Here is a 12717-nt window from a genome sequence, read left to right as displayed (position 1 = left end):
CTGATCTATCACAATCTGATGGAGGATGTCACTGTTGACATTGGAAGACCTCTGAATGCTCGTAATCTGAAGAGTATGGGGGTGATTAAGCAAATCAGGGCTAAACCCACTTTAGATACCTCCTGGGAAGCACTCAAGGATCAGAGGAGGATTCCCAATGGCCTTTACCTCTTCTCCAAGATTGATCCTCCAGAAGTGGTGGCATATTATCTGAAGGATCTTGCAAGCCAAGGCATTGATATATCAGAGTTACCGGTGGATTGGTTGCCTGAGCATCCACCAAACTTCATGAAGAGAATGCGAGAGACTTCTGAAAAGTCAAAGGAGGTCAAGAAGGAAAAATTGGGAGAAACTTAGGTCAAGACCTCCAGTCCCTTTGGCTGATTCACCAATTAACTCTCTGCCTCCTTCTCGCTCTGTAAATTTAAAACAAATTGCTTCTTCTCTTCCCCAAACCACTCCCATCTACACCCAATTTGAAACCCCACCCTCTACCACTAAACCCTTTAACCCACCATCTCAAAAAATTCAATCTCTCCACCACTACCTTACCTGTTTCTGTAGTAGAAATGCTAAACGAAACCACCTTACCTTCATCCTCTACACCTTCCTCTCCACCATACTACGTTCTCTCCTCAGATTCAGAACTCTCTGACCCCTAATCCCCCCACTAGCCCAACTTCAGGCACGTGCTCTTGCCTCACAGCAACAACCACAAACTGAACCAGAAGCCACCACTCCACCTCCGGAACAACAAAATCCACCTCCATCTAAACAACCACAAACACCATCTCCTGAACAACAAAATCCACCTCCATCTGAACAACCATAAACACCACCTCCTGAACAAAAAAATCCACCTCCATCTGAACAACCACAAACACCACCTCCTGAACAACCAACAACTCCACCCTCTGAACAACAACCAAGTCCACCATCTAAACAAACACCACCACCTCACTCTGATATCCCCACTATACCACCCTTTGAGGACATCATCATCATTACTCCTCAAACTCCTGCTGACGCCACCCAAACACCACCCTCATCTTCATCCCCAACCAAGAACCAGAACCTGCCTTCCCCACCTTAGAAAAGGCAATTACTGTAAGGGCAAACTGTCAGACAACATACAATCAAAAGTTTCGATGATGACAAATGACCATCACAGATGAATCGGCATTGTCGATTCCACGTTTACAAACAAATGCAACATATCACCTTTCATATCCTTCTCTATGATTATCTAAAACTGCTATATTTCATAAAACATATGTGGATAAAATGTGATCATGAAGAAATGCATGAAAACCACAAAGATACGAAATTTTGCAGGTTTGCAGGCTTTGAGTCGACCGCAAGGGTCAGCGCATAGCCCACGGGTCAGCGCATAACTCAGACCAGTTGGTGACTGGTCAGCGCATGCTTGCTTGAGTCGACCACAGGTCGGCGCATGGCATAATGCTGTTGGCCACGGGTCAGCGCATGGAACACTTAAGTCGACCATAGGGGTCGGCGCATTTCCCACGGGTCAGCGCACGCCGACCTATGGTCGACCGCTCGTGCGTAAACTCAGTTTTCTGAGTATTTTCCACTGTTTGAAAAGCTGTTATTTTTGGTTGGTTAGCTAGTTACTATAAATAGAAGTCAAATCACTTTTATCAACTAACATTTGTCAAATTGATTTCAAGTGTTCAAGGAAACAAGAAAGAGTGAAATAGGTGTCCAAGATTCATCATCTTCATCTTCAACATCTCACAACACATCAACTACACACAACCATTTTTGATGTGCTCTGTGATCGGTTAAAGGTGATAAGGTTCGAAGCTGAGATTGGAGAATCCGGTTCGGGTTGAAGCTTGTGGCAGGTTCTTTCTTGAATAAAACCGTTAGGGTTTTGCCCTCCAAGACCGGTTTGTGTTTGGGGGTTTTTGGACGAATTGCTTCATCAATATTCAGTTGTGCGAAGGTGATTGAGAAGAGGAAGTCTTCATCAGTCTAGTAGCGGATTCGGTGATATTAAAGGAAAGAATTCGGATTCGATTTGTTGTGGTTGAGATCAGCCGGGCCGAGGGTTTGAAGAACAGAAGGTTTTTCAATAAAGGGGCTGGAATCAGAGGTCTATCAATAACAATCGAAGGTCTTGATTCATCTTGAATCAAGGAACAAGGAAAGGAAGCAACATTCAACATCTTGAGAGTTCAGTTGTTTACTTGCTTTGCAATCCTTGTATAAACGGTTAAATTCTACAGGTGATATCTAATTAAATCATCTCAATTCTAATTTTAGAATTGAGGGCAGACGTACCCCGAAGCGAGGACGGCGGGGGAACTGCCTCATCAAATCTCTATCTTCTTTAATTTTCTGCATAATTGTTTTTCAGCTTAAAAATTAAGTGATTTTAGTTTAAGCACTTTTACCAAACATTGATATTAATTGAGTAAGAGATTAAATCTCTGTTTTTGAATCCAAAGTACATAAGTATACTGTACTAGATCAATTTGAATTACTTACTCAACACAAATATCACTTGGAGTGTTTATGCACACCAAGTGTTTGATAATTTGCCTAAACCAAAGTTGTCTTAAGTTTGTATCTAGTTTGATTTGGTATTTAGATCATTGGAACTAGGAATCCTAGTAAGTGAAATAAATCATTGATTGTGCAAATAAGTGTAGTGATTCGTATTTTACTTTATCTCTAATCCATTGGCTTGACGCATATCCGGTTTTCCAATAACGGTTCGTTTTAGACTATATTTTTCCTCGGCCGCTTCCGCACTTAAAACAAATTTTCAAAACCAATTTTAAATTGGTAGCGCCGACTCAAATTTTAATTGGGATCTATTCAACCCCCCTTCTAGATCCGTGCCATAGTCTAACAAGTGGTATCAGGAGCTCCGGTTAACTCCGTGCTTCAAAATATAACTTTGATAGAAAATGGCTAACGAACCTAAAGGGGCTTATAATAGAGCTCCCGTTTTCAATGGTGAAAATTATAGTTATTGGAAAGACTGTATGCGGGTGCACATAAATTCCATAGATAGAAAAATATGGAACGTTATTCTCAATGGTCCGATTGAAATAACCATGACCAATGAGAACAATGAATTGGTGCCTAAGCCCGAAGCACAATGGACCGATGATGATGAAAAGAAATACAATTATGATTGGAAAGCCAAAAATATCCTAATCTCCTCATTAGGTGTAGATGAATACTATCGTGTATCCCATTGCCCTACTGCTAAGGCCATGTGGGATTCACTACAAGTTGCCCATGAGGGGACGAACGATGTTAAGTTGGCAAGAATCAACACACTAACACAAGAGTTTGATCTCTTTTTCATGGAGCAAGGGGAAACCATTGCTGACATGCAAAAGAGATTTACTCATCTTATCAATCGATTACATTCACTTGGTAGGCCGGTTTCCAATGATGTTGCTACTAATAAGATCTTGAGATGTCTTAACAGGGAATGGCAGCCGAAAGTGACCGCCATCAAAGAAGCAAATGATCTTACCACATTGGACTTGACAACATTATTTGGTAAACTACAAGAGCACGAACAAGTTCTCTTGATCCTGGAACAACACGAAAAGAAAGATAAGAAGGACAAAGCAAAGGTGAGTGAAAAGAAATCTATAGCTCTAAAGACTTCCTCCTCTAAGTCTCAAGCAAAAGAGCAAAGTGATTATTCATCGAGCGACGAAGAAGAAGAGGACAAGAGTGAAGATATGGGGCTGTTTGTTAAACGCTACAATCGTTACGTGAGAAAGAACGGTATCCAACACTCCGAGAAGAACTTGGTAAACTTCCGGAAACAATCTAGGTACTCTAAAAATGATGACTCAAAAGGTAAAATAACTAGAGGGTCGTGCTATACGTGTGGAAAGTCGGGTCATTACAAACCGGACTGTCCGATGAACAAGAAGACAAAGGAAAAGGAATCATACAAATCACACAAGAAATCATCAAAGCCAAGGAGAGCATACATAGCTTGGGAAAGCGATAGCGACTCCTCCGATGATGAAAGTTCTAGTGATGAAGATGAAAATGCAAACCTATGTCTCTCTGCTCATCAAAAGAACAAAAAGAAACAGGTACGACATACTAAATATGAAAAATCCTCTAGTATGTCTCATCATGAATTGCAAACTGCTTTTGATACTTTACACTGTGAAGCAAAAGAGGCCTTTAAAAGGCTTGCCTCAAATAAGAATTTTTTTTCTCATTTGGAACATAAAATTCAAGAATCCGAAAAGAAACTTGAGGCACTTAAAGCTTCTATAGTGGAAAGCACGAAAACAAGTTGTAAGGACCTTAGAAGTAGGATGATCAACTTTGGGTGTGATACTTGTTATATTTGGCAAGGTGAGGTAAGAAACCTAAAGGCCAAACTTGACAAGGCTCTTGAGCCCAAGATTACCTTTGCTATCGACAAATCAAACTTTCAAAAAGGCATGGTTAATCCATATCAAAAATATAAATATATTATAAAGGATGAAGATAGCAAAAGCAATCAAAATGTAAATTTCTCTTGTCTTTATTGTTGCAAGAAAGGCCACTCCATTGCTAAATGTAGATTTAGGAGATTTTTAGTTCCTAAAGGCATTTATCAATGGCTGCCCAAATGCAACCATTTCGTTCCTCACCATTCAGGACCCAATAAGCCATTGGGTACCTTCTCTTGTTAATTACATTTCCACAGGTACAATGCCTCGAGACTACCGAGAGAAGATGGGTTCTCGACAGTGGATGCTCAAGGCACATGTCAGGAGACATATCACTCTTCATTGACTTCGTAGCTAAGAAGAAGGGATATGTAACTTATGGTGACAACAACCATGGAGAAATACTTGGTAAAGGTAGTGTAGGTAATCCTTCTTTCACTACTATTTCTGATGTATTACTTGTCGAAGATCTTAAACACAATATGCTTAGCATCAGTCAATTATGTGACAAAGGATACAATGTATCATTTTCAAAAGATTGTTGCAAAATTGTACATAATGATGATAAGAAGAGTATGTTTAATGGCCTACGTGTGAATAATGTCTATATGCTTGACTTAAATGAAATATCTTTAACAAGTGACAAATGCCTTGTAACAATGAGTGAAGATTCATGGTTATGGCATAGGCGTTTAGCACATGTTAATTTTGACTTACTAAATAAAGTAGTCTCAAAAGATCTAGTCTTAGGTCTCCCCAAAATAAAATTCACTAAGGATCACCTTTGTGATGCTTGTCAAAAAGGGAAGCAAACGAGGATCTCATTTAAATCCAAAAATATCGTTTCAACAACGAGACCTCTCGAGCTTCTTCATATGGATTTATTTGGGCCATCTAGAATTAAAAGTCTAGGAGGAAACTATTACGGTTTCGTAATAGTGGACGACTTTTCTAGATTTTGTTGGACTATCTTTTTAGTAAGCAAGAGCGATACGTTCGCCGCCTTTGAAAGATTTGCTAAGCTTTCCCAAAATAAATTAAATACAAACATTGTTGCAATTAGAAGAGACCATGGGCGTGAGTTCGAAAATCACTTATTTGAAGAATATTGCGGTAACCATGGTATTGATCATAACTTCCCCGCTCCACGCACTCCTCAACAAAATGGGGTTGTGGAGCGTAAAAATAGAATTTTGGAAGAATTGGGAAGAACAATGATCAACGAAAGTGGCTTACCGAAATATTTTTGGGCCGACGCCATTAGTACGGCTTGTTATGTTCTGAATAGGGTGCTCATTCGCCCCATTTTGAATAAAACACCGTATGAGCTTTTAAAAGGGCGAAAGCCAAATGTGTCTCACCTACATGTTTTTGGTTGCAAATGTTTTGTATTGAATAATGGAAAGGAAAACTTGGGCAAATTCGATTCCAAGGCCGACGAAGGTATCTTCCTCGGATACTCTCAATATAGCAAAGCATATAGAATATACAACAAACGATTACTTGCTGTAGAAGAGTCTGTACATGTCACTTTTGATGAATCCAATCCGAGAAACGTCGGAAAGGGTAGTGTTTTTCATGGTGCAGGTACATCTACCGAAGACATACTCAAAGGTGGCGAGCCGGAAATTGATCAACCCGACAAAGTCAAAATTGAGGAGGATAAAGATGTACACCATGATGAAACCGAGGTAGCTCATCCGCCTTCAAACGATGATCTCCCTCAAGCTTGGAAGTCTTCCAAGGACCATCCAATTGACAACATTCTCGGAGATATCTCAAAGGGTGTTACAACTCGATCTAAGCTAAGTAATTTCTGTTATCACTTCGCTTTCGTTTCGCAAATGGAACCTAAAAACCCTAAAGAAGCCCTACTCGATGAACACTGGTTTTTGTCAATGCAGGAGGAACTTAATCAGTTCACCAGAAATGAGGTTTGGGACCTTGTCCCTCCTCCGCGAGATCATCGAGTAATCGGCACCCGATGGGTGTTTAGGAACAAGCTGGACGAAAACGAGGTAATAACCCGTAATAAGGCGCGTTTAGTCGCGCAAGGGTATAACCAAGAGGAAGGCATCGACTATGAGGAAACTTATGCGCCGGTTTCCCGACTCGAGGCTATACGCCTTCTCCTTGCCTTCGCTTGTGCGAAAGACTTTAAACTATTCCAAATGGATGTTAAGAGTGCGTTCCTTAACGGTCACATAAATGAAGAGGTTTACGTTGCACAACCTCCGGGTTTCGAATCTCATGAGTATCCTGATCATGTTTATAAACTAAAAAGGGATTTGTATGGCCTCAAACAAGCTCCTAGAGCTTGGTATGAGCGACTAAGCAAATTTTTACTCGATCAAGGTTACTCAAGAGGAAAGGTTGACACAACCCTCTTCATTAAACGTCAAGGAAAGCACTTGATATTAGTGCAAATTTATGTAGATGATATTATATTTGGGTCTACTAACATGAATCTTGTGAGAGAGTTTTCAGACCTTATGCAGGGCGAATTCGAGATGAGTATGATGGGGGAGCTCACATACTTTCTCGGTTTGCAAATTAAACAGCTCAAAGAAGGAACTTTCGTGAGCCAGACAAAGTACTGTTTGGACCTTATCAAGAGATTTGACATGGCAAAAGCTAAGGCCATAGACACCCCCATGCCAACTTGTACAAACTTGAACAAAGATGAAGACGGTAAGGAAGTAGATGTAAAACGGTATAGAGTTGATGTTGTTGCAAGCACAAGTTTATTATTCACCTAGCTACTCTAGCATCGAGGTGATACTGTTCCCTTCTCTCTCTCTCTGGAAAGTTTCATGGTTAAATAGCTATACTACATAATAATATTGTACATATATGCATCATGTATCTCTTTGGATGTTTATTGTTGTATGGCATTCTAATTATGCATCAAACTTGTCAACGTATGTGCAGAAAAGTGAAAAACTGAAAATTTTGCTTGTATGAGTCGACCGTAATAGGGTAATGGTCGACGCATACTTAATTTTTTTTGTGATTTTTCAAAAATCAAACAGTATGCGTCGACGCATACAGAGGTATGGTCGACGCATCGCTCAAAAATTCTGTTTTTCTGCAGAAAACCTTAAATCTTCTCATGCATCTACATTCAAAAAGCCTCATTAAATGTGCATTTACATTACATTACATTTCAAACTTCCCACTACCTAGTAAGTTGCATCTACCTAGCGTCTATTGTCCCTTGATCTTTCCTCTTCCCAAAACCCTAACTTCTCATCTACAAAAAGGGAAACCATCTCTCTTGCAAAATCATTCTCAAAAACCCTCTCCAACCTTCTCTCTCTACCCACACACACTAAGCTTCAAATTTGTCCAAATGGCTTCCACATCTCGCAGACCTACCGGCAAGAGATCCCGGGAATCATCCGCCGCATCTCTACCCATCTCCGCTGTCTCGCTTGTACCACAGGCTCGAGTCGAATCCTTCAACAAAGATATTGGCAAACGAGGAGTTGTGCGGCAACATGCTTTCTACAACCTCACCGCAGAACACATGCACCTCACAGAAATCATGTCTCTGCTACAGCATCAAGGCATTGTCAGATTCTTGGAATGCAATGCTAAATACAGCGAAGACTTAGTCCGAGTGTTCTACGCCGACCTTCATGATAAATTTCGCGGGCACAAGTTTCACTCCAGGATTGGCACGACAAAGGTATCGTTTAAGTCAAACGTTTGGAACAAATATTTTGATATGTCACTGGATGATGCTGCAAATCCTCTAGCTGAGGTAACCGACTCTCACCTAATAGAAGGTTACGAGTTTAGGAGTGCGTTGAACGATATGCTGAAATGACCATATCCTGATCATATTGTTAACAGTGACTCGTTCCCACGAACTGTCACTGCCGGCAAGCTGAAAACCGGAGAACGGATTCTTCAGTGGATTGTTTCACGCATTCTGCGACCAAAGAAGGGTGGTCTCTCCAGAGTTGAACAGGCTGAGGTTCATCTCATGTACATTCTGAAGAATAAGCAGAAAATCAACTGGCCCTACTACATTGCCAGTAGGATGTTCAGCCTACGTGATTCCGGACGAGGAACGACTCTTGCCTACGGATCCTTCATTCAAGAAGTCCTTACTACAGCCGATGTCAATCATCTGTCCTTTCCGTATACCTCCATCTCATCAGACAAAGAGTTCAGCCCAAAAACTCTGTCTATGATGGGATATTTTTGGTGTGATGAGCGGAGAATGTACAAGTTTGTTCGAAGAGGAAATGTTCTTGCGCCTGTTGCAGCAGATGATGACAGTGATGAAAGTGAAGAAGACGAAGATGAAGAGGAAAATGAAGAAGAGGAAGCAGGACAAGCCTTTGATCACCATGATGGAGATAACAGTCCTCCACGAGTTGACACTCACGACTACTCAGACTCCGCTTGGGTTCAACAGTCACATTCAACTGAAGAAGATGTCCCCATCTGGGGTGGCTAGGGTGAATGGCAACATACAGGCTGGTCAACTCAACGTCAATTCTACCAACCTCAAGTCTCCTCCACAGCATACAAACTCTTCAGAATTGTTGGACATGATGCGAAATATGCAGCTGGCACAACAATCCTTCATGCAAACTCAGGATGAGCGCTATGCTCATATTAATAGCCAAACTCAAGCGCAAAATGAGAGGCTTGACAACCTCTCCACAAGCATGAATGAATGGTATGCTGCATTTACCGAAACGTTTGAACGCCAGGAACGATCGGTCGACGGGAGTCTCAAGTATCTAGGCGGTATTGCTGAACAAATTTCATCTCTGGATGACCCCTATAGAAACCCTGATATCTGTTACCATCAAGGACGACACCATTAGGACATAGGACCGCATATGCATCTGAATTTGTTTGTTGTTTGAATGTATTAAATTCTCTGTAATGCTTGTTTGTGCAACATTAATTTTAATGTTTATCTTCTTTTAATTAATGATTATCGTTCAGTAATGATATTTGGTGTGATATTATTATCTGATAGTGTTATTTCCTGTTGAATTTTGTGTTACGTTGACTAATCATTCCTTGTCTCTTTTTGATGTTGTCAAAGGGGGAGAAGAGTACAAGCAGCCAAAATGTTCACCACAATTAACAGTCGGTTTTGCAAATAGATCGCCTTAGATTACAAAAGAAAGGGGGAGTGTGCACAATGTGTAAATACTGCATATTGTTTGTCTCGTTGGCTTTAGCACAGGTTGTCATCATCAAAAAGGGGGAGTATGTAAGGGCAAACTGTCAGACAACATACAATCACAAGTTTCGATGATGACAAATGACCATCACAGATGAATCGGCATTGTCGATTCCACATTTACAAACAAATGCAACATATCACCTTTCATATCCTTCTCTATGATTATCTAAAACTGCTATATTTCATAAAACATATGTGGATAAAATGTGATCATGACGAAATGCATGAAAACCACAAAGATACGAATTTTTGCAGGTTTGCAGGCTTTGAGTCGACCGCAAGGGTCAGCGCATAGCCCACGGGTCAGCGCATAACTCAGACCAGTTGGTGACTGGTCAGCGCATGCTTGCTTGAGTCGACCACAGGTCGGCGCATGACATAGTGTTGTTGGCCACGGGTCAGCGCATGGAACACTTGAGTCGACCATAGGGGTCGGCGCATTTCCCACGGGTCAGCGCACGCCGACCTATGGTCGACCGCTCGTGCGTAAACTCAGTTTTCTGAGTATTTTCCACTATTTGAAAAGCTGTTATTTTTGGTTGGTTAGCTAGTTACTATAAATAGAAATCAAATCACTTTTATCAACTAACATTTGTCAAATTGATTTCAAGTGTTCAAGGAAACAAGAAAGAGTGAAATAGGTGTCCAAGATTCATCATCTTCATCTTCAACATCTCACAACACATCAACTACACACAACCATTTTTGATTTGCTCCGTGATCGGTTAAAGGTGATAAGGTTCGAAGCTGAGATTGGAGAATCCGGTTCGGGTTGAAGCTTGTGGCAGGTTCTTTCTTGAATAAAACCGTTAGGGTTTTGCCCTCCAAGACCAGTTTGTGTTTGGGGGTTTTTGGACGAATTGCTTCATCAATATTCAGTTTTGCGAAGGTGATTGAGAAGAGGAAGTCTTCATCAGTCTAGTAGCGGATTCGGTGATATTGAAGGGAAGAATTCGGATTCGTTTTGTTGTGGTTGAGATCAGCCGGGCCGAGGGTTTGAAGAACGGAAGGTTTTTCAACAAAGGGGCTGGAATCGGAGGTCTATCAATAACAATCGAAGGTCTTGATTCATCTTGAATCAAGGAACAAGGAGAGGAAGCAACATTAAACATCTTGAGAGTTCAGTTGTTTACTTGCTTTGCAATCCTTGTATAAACGGTTAAATTCTACAGGTGATATCTAATTAAATCATCTCAATTCTAATTTTAGAATTGAGGGCAGACGTACCCCGAAGCGAGGACGGCGGGGGAACTGCCTCATCAAATCTCTGTCTTCTTTAATTTTCTGCATAATTGTTTTTCAGCTTAAAAATTAAGTGATTTTAGTTTAAGCACTTTTACCAAACATTGATATTAATTGAGTAAGAGATTAAATCTCTGTTTTTGAATCCAAAGTACAATAGTATACTGTACTAGATCAATTTGAATTACTTACTCAACACAAATATCACTTGGAGTGTTTATGCACACCAAGTGTTTGATAATTTGCCTAAACCAAAGTTGTCTTAAGTTTGTATCTAATTTGATTTGGTATTTGGATCATTCACTACGCCAAATAAGGGAAAAGAGGGCGCTTATTTTGGCCTATAACAGCGCTTTTAAGCGCCCTCTAAAGTGGCGCTGGCATAGGTAAAGACAACGCTTTGTTTTCCTGGAGAAAGCGCTGTCTAAAGTGGCCACATTATAGTGCGCTTTCAGAAAAAAGCGCCCTATGGAGTGGTCCATAAAGGGACACCTTAGAGGGCGCTTTCTGGAAAAAGCGCCCTCTAAAGTTGTCAATGTAAAGTGTTTAGAGGGCGCTTTTAGGAAAAAGCGCCCTCTAACGTGGTCAATGTAAAGTGTTTAGAGGGCGCTTTCAGGAATAAGCGCCCTCTAAAGTTGTCAATGTAAAGTGTTTAGAGGGCACTTTCAGGAAAAAGCGCCCTCTAAAGTTGTCAATGTAAAGTGTTTAGAGGGCGCTTTCAGGAAAAAGCGCCCTCTAAAGTTGTCAATGTAAAGTGTTTAGAGGGCGCTTTCTGGACAAAGCGCCCTCTAAAGTGTTAGTTATTTTAAAAAAAATTGTTTGAAAAACAGTGGATATTTAATTGGTAACCTGTTCGCATGCTGCAAAAGTGTAAAATTCATATTGATTTCATCCTTTAATCCAATGTTATACACCATTAATCCATTGATATATACAACATGAATCCATTTATATACAACATTAATCCTCCATATATACAACATTAATATATGATTCTTTGATCAACAATATACAACAACATATTCATGATTTAGTAAAATTACAACAACAATATACAACATATATACAACAACAACATACAACAACAACATTCCATACATATATGTACAACAATATACAACCTAGCTATATGATTCTTTGATCAACAATGAATTGACACAATTCATCCTTGATTTCATCCAAATTTGCTCTTGAGTAAGTTTTGTATTCCTCAAAGTACTACAATTAAGAGAATAAAACATATTCATGATTTAGTAACAAATTAGATGAAATATTCGATAATATTAAAATAAACCCTAAGTTATTATTCCATACCATTTTTGGGATGTCTATACGATTCAACGCAATGATGTCTCTCATAAATCTCAATACAAAAAATCCGCAATCGACCGAATTATTTTGCTGAGGACACTACACAGAAAAACAAACAATATATATATATAGTTAATTTCTTACAAACACTATTATAAGCAAAAAAACAAACACTATTATAAGCAAAAATAAGATACTTAATATATACCTGAACTTTGATCCAGGTAATGTCCTTCCTATTGCGGTATTTCTTTTTCAATCTAAATTTTATTATTGCCCTAACAAAATAAAAACGTATATTGAGATCAATCTGACAGACATAATTAAATATACAAATACACACGAATATTTAGGGGAATTTCACTTACGCGTCAACCGTCTTCTTCATATTCGGATATTTACTCCAATCACCCGATAAAGAATCGAGATAATACACTATTAGTCTCGAAAGATCCATAGCAACCAACACCCAGTGGCCACTGTAAAATAAAACAA

This window comes from Lathyrus oleraceus, chromosome 5, assembly GCF_024323335.1.
Source record: "Lathyrus oleraceus cultivar Zhongwan6 chromosome 5, CAAS_Psat_ZW6_1.0, whole genome shotgun sequence".
NCBI classification, from domain to species: domain Eukaryota; kingdom Viridiplantae; phylum Streptophyta; class Magnoliopsida; order Fabales; family Fabaceae; genus Lathyrus; species Lathyrus oleraceus.
This window is presented reverse-complemented; position numbering follows the sequence as displayed.